This window comes from Dermochelys coriacea, chromosome 19 (genome assembly GCF_009764565.3).
Source record: "Dermochelys coriacea isolate rDerCor1 chromosome 19, rDerCor1.pri.v4, whole genome shotgun sequence".
Lineage (NCBI taxonomy): Eukaryota > Metazoa > Chordata > Testudines > Dermochelyidae > Dermochelys > Dermochelys coriacea.
In genome coordinates this window covers 9,686,567-9,701,761 of record NC_050086.2, presented here as the reverse complement: position 1 = coordinate 9,701,761, position 15,195 = coordinate 9,686,567, and positions in this window count along the sequence as shown.

Genomic DNA, 15,195 nt, shown 5'->3' with positions numbered 1-15,195 from the left:
TTTTTTTTTTCAATCTTCCTTCATAGGTCATGTTTTCTAGACCTTTAATCAATTTTGTTGCTCTTCTCTGGACTTTCTCCAATTTGTCCACATCTTTCCTGAAATGTGGTGCCCAGAACTGGACACAATATTCCTAAGGCCTAATCAGCATGGAGTAGAGCGGAGGAATTACTTCTTGTGTCTTGCTTACAGCACTCCTGCTAATATATCACAGAATAATGCTCTCTTATTTTGCAACAGTATTACACTGTTGACTCATATTTAGTTTATGGTCCACTATGACCCCCAGATCCCTTTCTGCAGTACTCCTTCCTAAGCAGTCATTTCCCATTTTGTATGCGTGCAACTGATTGTTCCTTCCTAAGTGTTCTTATTGAATTTCATTCTATTTACTTCAGACCATTTCTCCAGTTTGTCCAGATCATTTTGAATTTTAATCCTGTCCTCCAAAGCACTTGCAACCCCTCCCATCTTGGTATCATCTGCAAATTTTATAAGTGTACTCTCTGTGCCATTATCTAAATCACTGATGAAATTATTGAACAGAACCAGACCCAGAACTGATCCCTGCAGGACCCCACTCGTTATGGCCTTCCAGCATGATCGTGAACCACTGATAACTACTCTCTGGGAACGGTTTTCCAACCAGTTCTGCACCCACCTTATAGTAGCTCCATTTAGGTTGCATTTCCCTAGCTTGTTTATGAGAAGGTCATGTGAGACCATCTCAAAAGCTTTACTAAAGTCAAGATATACCACATCTACTGCTTCCCGACATCCACAAGGCTTGTTACCCTCTCAACGAAAGCTATTAGTTGGTTTGACATGATTTGTTCTTGACAAATCTATGCTGACGGTTACGTATTACCTTATCTTCTAGATGTTTGCAAATTGATTGCTTAATTATTTGTTCCATTATCTTTCTGGGTACAGAAGCTAAGCTGACGGGTCTGTAATTCCCCAGGTTGTCCTTATTTCCCTTTTTATAGATTGGCACTGTATTTGCCCTTTTCCAGTCCTCTGGAATCTCTCCCGTCTTCCATGATTTTTCAAAGTTAATCGCTAATGGCTCAGATATCTCCTCAGTCAGCTCGTTGAGTATTCTAGGATGTATTTCATCAAGCCCATAATAAAAGTTTGTAGGGTCATTGCATGGACGTGTCTTGAGATCCTCACTGTCTCACACGCTCCATAGTGACTTCATGTTGTCTCTTCTTTTGCACAAGGAGCAAATCTAACTGCTGCTGGGAAAACTCCTCGCTAGTGGAGGGCCTGGAAGGACTCGCTAGCAGGCAAAGAGGGATGCTGAGAAAGCCTTGTAGACTTGCCTATGCACTGGCAGAAGGATTGGGAAGACTGTGGGTGTGGGGGGGGAGGGGAGGGGCAGGGGAACCATGTTGTCCCTTAACACCTCCCTGCCTTACTTTCCCAGTGTGTTGAGACGCTAAGAGGGATGGCGGAACAGCCAGGTAAAGTGTTATACTTCCACCAGTGTGTTGTTTCAGTGGGGAATTGAGTGCTGTTAACTCATCTGAAGTCCTGGCTAAACACACAGGTTGTACCTTTTTCACTGCAGTGATTGACAAATGGCCTGGCCACACCTAAAACTGGCTTTTTAAATCATTTAGCTAAACCGCTGCCAACTCCTTTGTGGACACTCTTACAGCGGATTACAAGTGGCTAATTTCGATTTCACTTCAGCTGAATCCTTAAACTAAATCAATATACACTAGCTGTAGACCAGGGCTAAGCCTTTGCAGGAAGCTTTGCTTCCAAGCAACTATCATCTAGGGTCAGCCATGAGCCCAAAGCCAAAAGCAAGAAAGTGACTGTGTTGCAAGTTGTGTTTTTTAAAGGGGGGAGGGGAACTCATTCACCGGCCTGACATGTGAGTCAGATACAGTGACAGTGTGCTAAACAACAGCTGTGCCTTTCCCTGACCACAGCATGTGTTCCTGTTACTTAACTCTGTGCAAAAAATAATAATAATAATAAAAAAAATAACAAACAGAATGGCTCATGTCCTGGCTCTCTTCACCAGGGGCTGCCGCAGGAGATAGGATGACACTGTCAGTGCCTTCATATCCCCAAAAGATCACAAGAGTTCCATCAGGCTGCAGTTGCTCCACCGATTCTTTTTCCTGGAAGCTCTGAACCTTGTAATGGTGCAAACTGTTTCTGGGTTCAAACAAACAAACTGCATCAGGCAATATGATCCTGTGCTGAAAGCAAGGAGTGGGAGCCTGGATTCTGGGCTTCTATTCCTGGCTCTGCCACTGACTTGCTGAATGATCTTGGGGGAATCATTTCTCCACTCTGTCCTTTATCTGCCTGGGAAGTAGGTAGCATTATGCTTCATTATTTGTATTATTGTAGCCCATAGGGATCTCAGCCCTAGATCAGGACTTTGCCGTGCTAGGGATTGTAGAAACACACAACAAAAAGATCCTGCTTAAATGGAACAAACAGATGGTATCTGCTCCAAGGAGTTCAGTTACTGCAGGGCTGTGGTACCTCAATAGGTTTCTGTTCATTGTTGTTGCCATTAGGAGATGTATTGGAGTGCGTAGTCCTGCATTGATCCCCGGGGATGCTGTTGCATCTCTTAGCTGCTGGCACCTCTGACCAGTGTTTCCTCTAAGCTGCATGCCTGTGTGACCGCAGAAAAGGCCATCAAGGGGTACACACTTGATTAGTGCAGGTGCGCTCACGGGCGTAGCCATAGATGGGCCTGGATGTGTTGGTAAATGGCAGTGAGTGGAGATGGGTGGAGGGCAATGGAGTGAGGTGCAGGGCAGTGATGCGGGAGCTTGGGGCATGTGGTCTCTTCCTCCCCTCCCACTTACTGACTGTTGCTGAACCTGTCCCAGACTTACCAGCTGCACAGGCAGGAATGGAAGGCTCTCCTTCCAGCCCCGGGAGGAGGTTGCTGCCCCCTCTCCCTATCTGGCCCCTGGGGAGAGAGGACTCCCCCTGCTCTGGGACTGCGTCAGGGAGAGCCGCGGGTCTGGGACTCTGAGTCCTTGGGAGTCAAGAAACTTTGGGTCTCTCCCCAGCTCTTCATTGAGTTTCTGTGTGGCCTTGAAAAGTCACCTCATCCCACGCTGTGCCTCAGTTTCCCCATTTTCCAGAGGGGAATAATGCTATTGACCTTCTTCTGTAAAACACTGGGATATTTATAAATGAAAGGGCTTTTAGATTTCTGTTTTAAATGGAAATTACCAAAACTAGAACTAATGGGAATGGTTTTGTGACTGTTTTTTCTCTGATTTCCAATGACAACGACTCTCTGTTGTGGATTTAAACCTCCCCTAGCTGTATTTGCAGAGGCTTTTGTGGACATGGTTTATCTAGGGGCCTGATTCTGTGACGTATTGCTCAAGTAGCTGTTACTAATGTGAGTGGCCTCCTGGAAAGAAGTGGGAGAAGTTCATGTCAAGTGAAAATTTGTCTGAGCCCATGTGTTTGTAAAGTGCTGTACAAATTGATGGAGTTTGTGTGTTTCACTGTAATAACCAAAAAGAAAAGGAGTACTTGTGGCACCTTAGAGACTAACAAATTTATTAGAGCATAAGCTTTCGTGAGCTACAGCTCGCTAGCAGTCTCTGACCCTGCCTTCTGTCCTGCCAGCATCCGACACGCTCCCATTCTTCAGCAGGAGAGTTATGGCCAAGGCTGTAGGGACCAGATGGCTTTGGGGATTGATGAGAGGAGACAAAGCCTTTTTGCTTAGAGGTCAAATCTAGCCCTGGTAGGTGGCTAACTAAAATTACTGGGATCTGATGGCTGTTGGGTGGCCTGCATGCAATTAGCTTGGAGGGTCTCAGTCCAGTCCCCAGCGTATTGCAAAGAAGCATGGCCACAGCATTTGCTAATGGACAGCGCTCTTGTTGCGTTCTCAGCGGAAAGTCTAAGGCCTTTAAGAGCTCCCCTTGCCTCTGGAGGTGGTCCAGGGTGGACTCACTGCTCATGTGTGCAAAGCTTCCACCGCCTCTCTCTCCCCGCTGTACATGGATGCATGTCCTGTGACTAAGCAGAGGAGTTGGGTCGCCAGGGCTGGAATGCCAGCCCTATCGCCCCTCTCTCTCTCTCGTGCACACACGCATTTAAATATGAAAAGACGTGTCTCCGGAATGCTAACCGCCATTTAAAACCATGCTCTAGCCTGTCCCCCATTCATTTACGGGCAGCCGCACTTGCAATGAGATCTCTGAGCTCAGCAAAAGAGGCCCCATTTCCTCCTGACATTCTAGAAACCCCCTGCTCAATGCTGTAAGGCTCATGCTTCATGCTGTGATAGCTGGTCTGGAAACCTTCTGCTCCCTAAATTCCCAATCCCCTCTCCTGGTGCATCTCCATTAAAGCATCAACAACCCAGTGCAAATCTCCCCAGATCTAGGTAAATGGCCTAGAATCTGGTTTTAGAGGGTTTCATTTATGTTCAAAGGATTGCAGGCTATTTGATAGAATAAAGACTTGTCTGCACAGGGAACTTTACTAAATCAGAGTGAATTAAGCTACACCAGACCACGGCCACTATTATTCCAGTATGGGGAGTTATACCAGTATATCTACCACAGTACAACTCTACCAGTACATTTTCCCCACGTACACAAGGCCTGAGATGCTGGCAGCTCAGGATCTGAGCAGGCAAAGAGCAGCCACTTGGTACTCAAAGGTTCCTGTAGCTTTGTAACCAGCTATGTACCCACTGTTGTGGCAGGACGCTGTGCTATAAGGTGGTAATGCCCTAGCCAGGTTAGAATGCAGCGTGGATGGGACCGGGCTCAGTTATCCCCATCTGAGTGAGCCAGGCTGCAGCCCAGGGCCAAAACTTTCAAACTTGGGTTCCTAAAATTAGGTGCCCAGCAGCGTGATCTGACTTTGGTGCTGAACTCCCACTGCTCCCAGTTAAGGGCGGAGCCAGGTTTTTCCCCTGGGGGTGCTGATGAGTTGATGGTGAGCTGGAGAGTGAGCCTGCCCTCGCACTCACCCAGCAGCAGTGGTTCCTGTCCCACAGCGTGGGGCTGGGTTTGGGTCCTCCCTCCAGGTCTTGGGACCTGGTGCAGGGGATCACAGCCCCATTCAAGTTTAGCCCAGCCACCCTTCCCCCTGACTGGGAGGCAGCTGGGCCAAATTTGAGTAAGTGGTATTGTGACATGGTGTATAGGGTCACCATGCCACCCCATGGGCTAGGTCCCAATGCCTGCAGCGAGGAGCTGGGCCTAGCCTCACGGGACACTCTCCAATCCCATGTGAAAATTCAGGTTGTACACCTCCTTTTGTCAATTGCATAATGTGCTTGAAAAGGCACCACACATCTACCTACAGGTCTCTGGTGGGGGGCACAGTCACCACCCCGCATCCTTCCATTAGCTCTGCCACTGCTCCCACTGACTTCAGCGGGCTTAGTCCAAGCCGAGGTGCATGCCCAAACAAAGATGGGCCTGACTGGCATGTTCTGAAGGGCAGCAAACCTTAGCTCTGCTAAGCGGGAGCAAGATTTTGGATCTGGGTGAGCTGCCACATCTCTACAGATCGAACCGTGTTGTCACACACAGCCAGACTCAGGCTGTGACCACAGGTCATCGGCTACATCCCCATGGGAGCGTTTCCCCCGTCCCCACCATGATCTGCGTTGACCTGTCCTCCCCTGTCGCGCTGCACGGCCTGTTTTGTGTTGGTGCGTTCTGGGAGAATCTGGGTCCTTATCCCAGCCTCCTTCAGTGGCAATTGTTATGGGTGTATTTTTCAGTGAACTGTGGGAGGTCCTCTCCTACCGTCATAGGGCAGGTAGCGGGGCCACTTGCACAGACCCAGGGGAAGCAACAAAGCAGAAGAACCATGGTAGAATTTAGGATGACCCCAGTCCTCACTGCATGTGGACACCCCCCTGCACAGCGTTAACCTTGGTCCCAACTAGTGTAAGATGGGCCCTTTTAACTGTTGCTAGCATAGTTTCATCCTCAGTCTAGGCAGCATTAAGGGAGCTCAATAACTGTCAGTAACAAATCGCCAACTGTCCGGCCCCCCTTGAGGACCCACTTACATGAGGCTGGAATGCCCGCTCTGGGAGTTGCCTGCATGATAAACACGAGGCTAGCTGTCATCATGACACCATGAGTCAAGGTGCTATAATTAACCTGGCCTCCACTCGCTTCCCCCCTCCTCCTCCTCCCATGCCAGTGTTTACAGGTCTCTGTGTGGACGGGTGCCGGAATTTGCAATAATACCCTGCTTATCACTTGAGTTCCCAGATGGATCTGGAAGCAACACCCTGATCATGTGGGCCAGGTTTTTGGCCACCTCAGAAATGGCCTGAACTAAACCCAGCTCTGTCCTTGTTCTCTTGAAGATGTTCCACCCCCAGCCCCTCCCCGTAGAAGCCCAGGAAACAAACCATGAGTAGCTGGGCCAACTGGGGCCATATCTGGAAAGTCAGCTGAGCTTTCTGGTAATTCAGATGAATCCTGGAAAGTTCCAGGAGATGCTGGGAGATTTTCATGCCTGTAAATTGGATTAATAAGGGATATCTCCCACCCATGCCTGCTGCTAAATAATAGAGAGGCTGCATTGGGCGGTGAATAGGATACACAACTGCAAGTCAGGAGACCTGGGTCCTATTTCTGGCTCTGCCACTGATCTGCTGGGTGACCTTGGGCAAGTTACGTCCCCTCTGTGAGCCTCCGTTTTCCCCATCTCTAGAACCCACCTTTTGTAAATCACTTTGGGTGGGATTCACAAATCAATGGGAGTCAGGTGCCTAGATACCATTGTGAATCCCACCATTTGATCCGTAGGGACGGAATGCACCAGGCTGGTGCTAATCAACGATTAAACGCTATTAAACCCTCTACTGCTGAGGTGCCTTTTATCCAGGATTCGGATTCCTCTGAGGAACTGAGAGCATCATCGTCTGGAGCAGGGGTAGGACGGGGCGAATAGTCCCACTAAACCTTACAAGAGTTTGGCGAATATTTCTGCCAAAGCACCCCAGCTGGAGGGGGGATTGTGATGGGGCAGGGGACAATTGTAGAGCTTGGTGCTGGAGGGAGTTGGGAAATAGCAGCTGAGTGATTGTCTTATGGTCTTGCACCAGGGAAAGGTTTCTCTCTTGGGACTCAGCGTCTTCCCATCTAACCCAGCAGGGCAATGCATTCAGGAACCTGTTGCACCTTCCCAGTGCCAACCAGAGCTGGGCTATTACAGTTCAGTGCCCAGGGCGGCAGGTGTTCTGTGCCGGGAGTCACTCCACTGTAGAGAGGAAAGGAAGCTTCCTTCTCCTAGAGGACATGTCTGACAGCCCGAAATCTCTCCCACTGGGACATGGACAATCGGGGTGGGCTCCTCATAGGGGCCACCTGCCATCTGTCCCGTGACCCTTTGTGTTCTCCTAGCAGGTGGCAGCATCCAAGAGCAAACAGGGACCTGTCTGCTGTCCTGGTCCTGCACTCAAGGTCAATGAGTTCAGAGATAGGGGCTGATCAGGCTAAGAGGAGAAGGAACAGCTCATTATTACACTCGTTAATTTGGGTCAAGAAACTCTCCCACAGCCCTCACCCCCAGGGGGCCAAACAAGCATGAGAACCCTGAGAACAGGCGCTCAATACTGGCACCTCTTCCTCTCCCAGATGGAGAGTCCTGCTTACTGTTTCACTATGGTCAATACAGCCCTTTATCCTCCCATGGGAGAGAAATGGAGTTCCCTGCTGGTTATCATGTGTGTGTCGAGACCCTACAAAAACCAGGGTCCTATCCACTCGCCACAGACTTCAAAGACCCTTTTGCATAGCTGCCGAGGGTTTTATCCCTGCGTCCTTGCAAAATGTAATATGCAGTGTCTGGCTGTGGCCCTCCACCCCACGGGTGACTGCATTTCAGCAGTAAGCAGAATGTTTCTGTGGACACAGTTTATAGAGTGCTTTGGGAATTGTAAACTGGGCCACTGACTCAGGCTGAATGAAGAGATCCCTGGCCTGGGTGCCTGGGAAATGTATTGTCTGCACACAAGTATATATGCATTATCTGTTTATTTGTGTATTTAATGCTAAGACACTACAACTGTCCCTAGGTAGGGAAGGCAGCAGACACTGGCCTTTTAATTCCCACTGTTCTATTTTTGATTCTCTCTTTTCTAGCCTAGTAAAGGTCTCTCCATTCCAGTCTTTCTGCTGATGAGTTTGCAGGGTGCTGAGCAGCTGGGACAAAATTAGCACTCTACTTCTCTGCCCCATGGAGCAGTTACTGGGTGGAGCTTCTTTTATTAACACTTCTGCCCCGGAGACTGGCAGCCAGTGGAATCTGTGCTTAAAAAAAAAAAAAAAAACCACTGGGGTTTGATCTGAGCAAAACCCCAAAGTGTCACTGATGCAGCTACATTTTATTTGGGATAGCACAGCGTCTGCCATAAATGTTTAGGGCTCTCTGAAGGTGGAGGGCATGTGGCAGCTTGCTCACCCCCACATTTATGTTGTGACATCAATCAGAGGCTAATGCACCGTTTGATACTGTCCACTCTGCTAAAAAAATAATCTCTATCGCCTTCCATCTTGTGGATCTCAAAGCCCATTAGCACTTCACACACAGTAACGAGTCAACCCTCGCGATCCCTCTGTGAGCTGGGGAAGTGCAGTATGTATCCGAAGCAGGGCAATTTATTGACTAGAACACTGTCTAGGGATGTCCAGGGATGCAGGAGACTTGCATTCTCTTTGTGGGTCTGTCACTGACCTGTTGCGTGACCTTGAGCAAGTCATTTGCCCTATCTTGTCCCCTCCCGCCTTCTCTCTGTCTTGTCAGTTTAGCCTGTAAGCTCTTTGGGGCGGGGACTGGCTCTCGCTATGGGTACGTCTACACTGCAAGAAAAGATTCGCAGCACAGCTGGGGCTGGCCTGGGTCAGCTGACTTGGGCTGCGGGACTAAAAACTGCAGTGTAGATGTTTGGGCTGGAGCCTGGGCTCTGGGACCCCGTGAGTGGGGAGGGTCTCAGAGCCCAAGCTCCAGCCTGAGCCTGAATGTCTGCACTGCAAACTTTAGCTGTACAGCCTGAGCCCCACTCAATTGATCCAGGCTCTGAGGGTTTTTTATTTCAGTGCCTAGCAAAATGGGGCCATGATCTTGGTTGGGCCCCCTGGGCATTACTATAATTCAAGTAATAAATAATGATCAATAAAGGTAGCCAGTGTTAAAGATTCAACATCCCTGCAGTGAAGGCGAGATTGCTCTGAGACCTCGACAAGGTCATCTGACAAAACCAGAGTATTTATACGGCTAAAAATAAAAACCTTTCAGCTCTGATTTATTCATCACAAAGAAACGGGGGGAAGGGGGCAATGGCGCCTCGGATTTTAGTTCCCCTCTATGGGTAGGGAAAGGATAGTCTTGCAGTAAATGCACAGGTCTGGGAGATGGGAGATGTTCATGACTCTGCCCTGGATTTCCTCTGTGCCTTTGGGCAAGTCACTGTGCCTCAGTTTCCCCATGTGATAAATGGGGCTCATCCTATGTCACTAAGCATCCCCTGGTCCAGCTAACAGTTGACGGAGCATCTTCTTTACTTCACAGCAGGTAAGGAGAGGCTCCAAGCAAGTCAATCTGAGTTCTTTATCCCTGCTGCTGCCGTGAAGTTCTGCATGGCCGTGCCCTCCTACCCAGCACTGGCTGGGAAGTCCTAGGTGCCCATTACAGTATTGTAGCCTGTAATGAAATAGAAGGGAAGGCACACGAACCCTGCCCGTGTCTGGCTCAGGACTCATGCGCTAATCTTCCCTCCTGCCCTTTCTCCTGTACCGCTCCCAGCACCCTTCTGCCGCTGTCATCAGCACTGTTCATCTCTGGACGCTTCCCAGATTTTGGATGGTCACTGAGTCAGGGAACTGCTGCTTACCGGCTGGTAGGATTCCTGGACAGGCTGCAACTAGACGATCTCCGAGTTCAGCCTGATGTCCAGCGTACGGAGACTGTGGGTGAGGGGAGCACCACCCCACTGAGTCAGCTGCTGTTTTGGAACCAGAAAGAACCCACTTGGTCCTTGCCCCCCCAACTTGCATCAACTGATTAGTCAGCTGAGGAGTGTGATCTCTCTGCCTTTCACAGCTGATAGAAGAAATGTAAACGGGCTTTTGAGCAAAGACAGCCCGTAGCTGTGTGCAATTACAACCAACTCACCTTCTATTTCTGAAAGGGTGGGCAGGAAAGTTAGCCAGAACAGAAGCTAAGAATGCAGTGGAACCTTCTTACTTTTTGTCACGGAGTCACCGGGCGATGCCCTGGAACTACTCCATACGAAGCCAGGCAGGCCTCTGCGGGAGCCTCCTCTCTGAGCAGACTGTCTCCAGGGGAAGAAGTTTACACAGCTCCAGCCTTCCTGGGGCTGACCTCGGAGCATTCAGCCTCCCCTTCCACACTGTCCGCTTCCCACAGCCAGTCCACCCAGGCGGGGCTCCTGGGGAAGCCAGAGGGCCCTGCCCCGCAACTCCGCAGTCAGACGGGACTCTCAGCCAGCCAGTAAAACGGAAGGTTTATTAGATGACAGGAACATGGTCTAAAACAGAGCTTGTAGGTACCGAGAACAGGACCCCTCAATCAGGTCCGTCTTGGGGGGCAGGGAGCCCAGAGCCCCATCTGGGCATCCCTCCATTTCCCCAGCCAGTTCCAAACTGAAACTCTCCAGCCCCTACTCTGGCCTTTGTCTCTCTCCCGGGCCAGGAGGCCATCTGATCTCTTTGTTCTCCAACACCTTCAGTTGGCACCTTTGCAGAGGAGGGGCCCAGGCCACCAGTTGCCAGGAGATAGGGTGTCAGCCATTCTCTGTGCAGACACCATCACACTGGCCCTCTAGGGCTCTGCAACAATCACACACCCTTATCCCACCACCTAGATACTTAAGAAATGCCTAGGGGAAACTGAGGCACCCACACAATGTTCAGAGAAAATGTTAAGAACTTTCCCACTTCATCCCACTTGTAGTGATTCAATTCTGTTTGGGTTCTTTTTCCATGCCCATCATTGTGATATCAGAGTACCTCCCCATAGCGCATTAAGGAGCAGGACTAGTGTCTGTCATGTGTGTGTCTGGTTGGGTACTGATTACTCCTGGGGGAATTCTGTGCCACTGCGCATTCGCAGAATGTATGTCCCCTGCAGATTTCTTTGCTTCACCACAGAAAAATGACTTTCTTGCTGGGGAAAAAAAGGGAAGCTACAAGAACGGTCACGTGACCCTCCCCAGCAGTATGTTTCAGGTGCCCAGGGGAGGATGGGATTTCCAGTTCCCCTGCTTGGCATCCGGGGCTGGGTCAGACCCACCCCCAGATTTCTCCCCCAGCTGCAGAAAGCTCTGTAAACTCCCCCTTCCACTTCCTGCACCCATCGCTCCTCAGCTGTAACGTGAGGGATCCCTGTACAGGGAGCTGCTCCCCCATCCACCCAATCCCCGTGCATCCAGTCCTCCTCCATACCCAGACCCTCCTGCCAAGCCTCACCCCCACCCCCACTCACAACTCCCCCACCCGATGAGCCCCACTCCCCCTGCATCTGGACCACCTAAAAGAGCCACTCGTACTCAGATCCCCACCCCACTGAGCCTCAACCAGATGCACCTGGATCCCCACTCCACTGAGTTCCACTCCCCCAGCATCTGGAGCCTCCCCTGAACCCCCACACCCAGACCCCCCTGCCGAGCTCTATCCCCCCCGCAAATACCTCCCCGCACTGAGCCCCAACCATCTTCATCTGGCCCCCCTGCAGAGTCCTATTTCTGTGACACCCAGAACCCCCAACAAGCCCCTGTACATCCAGATTCCCCCCCGCCCTGCACCTGAATCCCTGGGTCACTGAGTCACCCGCACCCAGATTGCCCCACACAGAATCCTATCAGCCCACACCGTGATACTCCCCACATTAAGCCTCTCCACACTTGGATTCTGCCTTACTGAGCCTGCCTTCCCACACAGAGGGGCAGGGCCCTGGGGTGTTTCTGGGGCAGGCTGGATCCTTGCACTGTGTCAGGGTTGGGTGCAACCCGTGTCCCGGAGGAGCGGGGGGAGCTGCACAGTGATCTCCCACCTCTGTGCACCCAGTGGCCTGTGCTTCCCAATGCCATGCTGGAGCCTCCACATTTATTTGACAAATAAAATTAGCAGAATTTTAAAATATTGTGCGCAGAATTTTAAATTTTTTGGCACAGAATGCCCTCAGCAGTAACCGATAAAGAACAATGCTTTATGCTTCTACTGTGTTGTATTAGAGGATCTGAGAGTACTTTGTAAACACTTACCCTTCCTAGCACCCCCCTCTGATAGGTAGAAATTTATCCACCTTAAATAGAGGCACAGACAGTAACTCACGAGAGGCCCCGTGCTAAGTAAGTGACAGAACGGGGAACAGATCCCAGATGTCCTGACTCCCAGCTGCCTGGCTGTGACCACTAGACACCCTAGCCCTGATCCTCCATTGCCCTGCACCTTGTGCAGTCACTTACACCCGTTCTAGTGGATGTCCGAGCCCCACCATTCTGATCTGCGAGCGTCTTTCCCTCCCTTTGCCCAGGTGCGTGTAAATGACTGCACACAGTGCAGAGGGGATCATGGCTCACTACCTCTCCTCTAAAAACATTACCCTGTGGTGGGGTACCCATGGCCAGCTGTAATATGGTGCCCTTTAGTTCCTCTACATTTGCCAGCACGGCCTACTTGTGGAGGGTTTTATATTGCATTGAAGGCCGGATTATAGAACCCGAGTGGTTAGGGATAGAAAAGCTGACCCAGCCCATGCCCTGGCAACAGGCCTGCTCCCTGCAGTTCATTTCCTACTGCTTTGGCCAAGATAGTTCTAAGCAAGGGGGCTTCCATCAGGAGACTATTCCATAGCCCAGCCCAGCCGAAACATTCCCCTGGTTAATTTCAGCCATTTGGGCCGAGTTCTGCCTCCCTGCACCACACACAATAATTCCTCTCGCTCCTCAGAGGGAGCACCCCCCAGTCATGTCCCCCCTAGGGTTACCAACTCTGACTGAAGCTATTCCTGGAGATTTCCCCCTTCCTCCTCCCCCCCCCCCCCGCCAACATGACGTAATGTCATTTTCTTAAAATCTCCTATTAAAATCTCCTGGATTGCTTTCAATAGTCGCTGGGAGATGGATGCTGATTCCGGGAGACTCCAGGCCAATCTTGGAGGGTTGGCAACCCTAGTCTCCCCTCAGCTGTCACTGAGCCGAGCTAACCATAGTCATCATTTTTAATCTTGCCTCTTAAGTCAGGTCCTCCCACTCTGTGCTCATTTTTAATTGTCTTCCTTAAGGGTGGCCTCTTACTTCCCCAAAGTCGTGTGCCAATGTGTTGGCCCTGCGCTTTTATCAAGTGTAATGGCCAGATTGGTTTGTCTCTTCCCCCCCGCTGCCCCCGCCCCCAGGCAGGAAGGAATTTATCTTTGCACTTCTTTCAAGGGCCCCTCAGCAGACATGCCAAATCTGTGAAAAACACTCAGACATTGGGCTTGTTTTGGGCTTAATTGGCTTGTGAGTTGCTTGTTGGCTAGTTTGTTGCTTGTTGCTTCTTCTTCTTCTTTTTTTTTTTTGATTGGCTCCCAGCAAGCAGGGGCAAGCGGGGGAGAGAGTCAGGGGTATACAGCGGGCCCACCACGGTCCCAGACTGCAGGCCGGGGGGGATCTAGACACATGGGGTGTTAGGATTCAGGGATTGGCTTGGGTTGGCCTTGTTTTGAAATGGGATTTGCTTGATTTTTGGCTTACTGTTAAAGTTGGGGTGCTTATTTACCGCGTGAAAGTTGGCAACTGTGCCTTTCAGCTGCAGCTAAAGAATGTCCCAGTTTTCAGCAGTGCCAGTTAGGCCTTGGCAACACAAGCCTTTCTTGCCATTAAGGTCAGCGGTGCCGCTCTGCCAGTGGTCGGAGCCCTAGTGCAGACTGGGTGCTATTTTAACCACTGTGACATGAGCCAGATGCATGGGGGCCGGCGGTTACAGTGCCAGTGGACGGGCTGCTGCAGTGAAATTGCGGTTGCCATCATGCCACCCAATCCCTGGTCCCAGCTATCCCTACAACAACTGCTGCTTGTCCCGGAGCAGAGCAAGAGCTTAGTTTCACCTGCCGTTGCATGAGGCTGGTGGTTTGCACCTGATTTCAGCATGGCCGGAACGTCTGCGAGGAAGCAGGTAGCTGCGGTTAAATGCACGTCAGGGAATCGATCCAAGATTTTCAACCTGCAGACGACTATTCCTGGCCCACATGCCTGCAGTCCCAGTTAAATATAGTTTGTTTTTCTCGTGGTTCTCCTACCCATCACTCTGCCCTGGGGACATTTGGCTTGCAACAGTCACCTGGCCTGCCATGTTTTCACTGAAAGGTAAACAGGATGTTTTTCAATCCAGAGCTGTGTGGAAACCTGCAGTAGGACCACTCACGTCTCTGGATTCTCCTTAGCGTCTTTCCAGTGGCCTGCCATGCACAAGCCCTTCTGCTAAAGAGCTGGGGATACTCACAACAGCCCTGCTGTCCTTGTTAGAGTTTCCTGGGAGTCACTGATAAGTACATGCAGATTTGTTGCTATTTACCCAGAGGAAGTGGACTATGTCGTGCTAGCCAGGCACTTTGCTGATGCCAGGACAATAGAGTGATTGGCACACTAAAGACAGATGTGTCTAAGACAAGACCCTAAGTCAGGGTGGGCAAACATTTTGGCCCGAGGGACACACATGGGTGGGGAAACTGCATCCAGGGCCATGAATGTAGGGCTGGGGCAGGGGGTTGCGGTGTGGGAGGGGGGGTGTGGTGTGCAGGAAGGAGCTCAAGGGGTGGGGGATGCAGGAAGGGGTGCGGAGTGCGGAAGGGGGCTCAGGGCAGGGGGTTGGGGTGTGGGAGGCAGTGCGGGGTGTGGGAGGGGGTGTGGTGTGCAGGAGGGGGCTCGGGAGGGGGTTGGGGTGTGGGTTCCGGCCTGACGCTGCTTACCTTGAGCAGTTCCCCGTTCCTGGCCAATGGGAGCGGTGTGGGACCAGGGCAGGCAAGGAGCCTGCATTAGCCCTGTGGTGCCATGGGGTGCAATCCCACAGGCTGGATCCAAAGCCCTGACGGGCCGGATCACCACCCCTGCCCTACATCTAAAGAGCTTGCAGTCTGTTATGTATATATAGAGAGAACATGACTAATGACAACATGAGCAAGTTTCAGAGTAGCAAGATA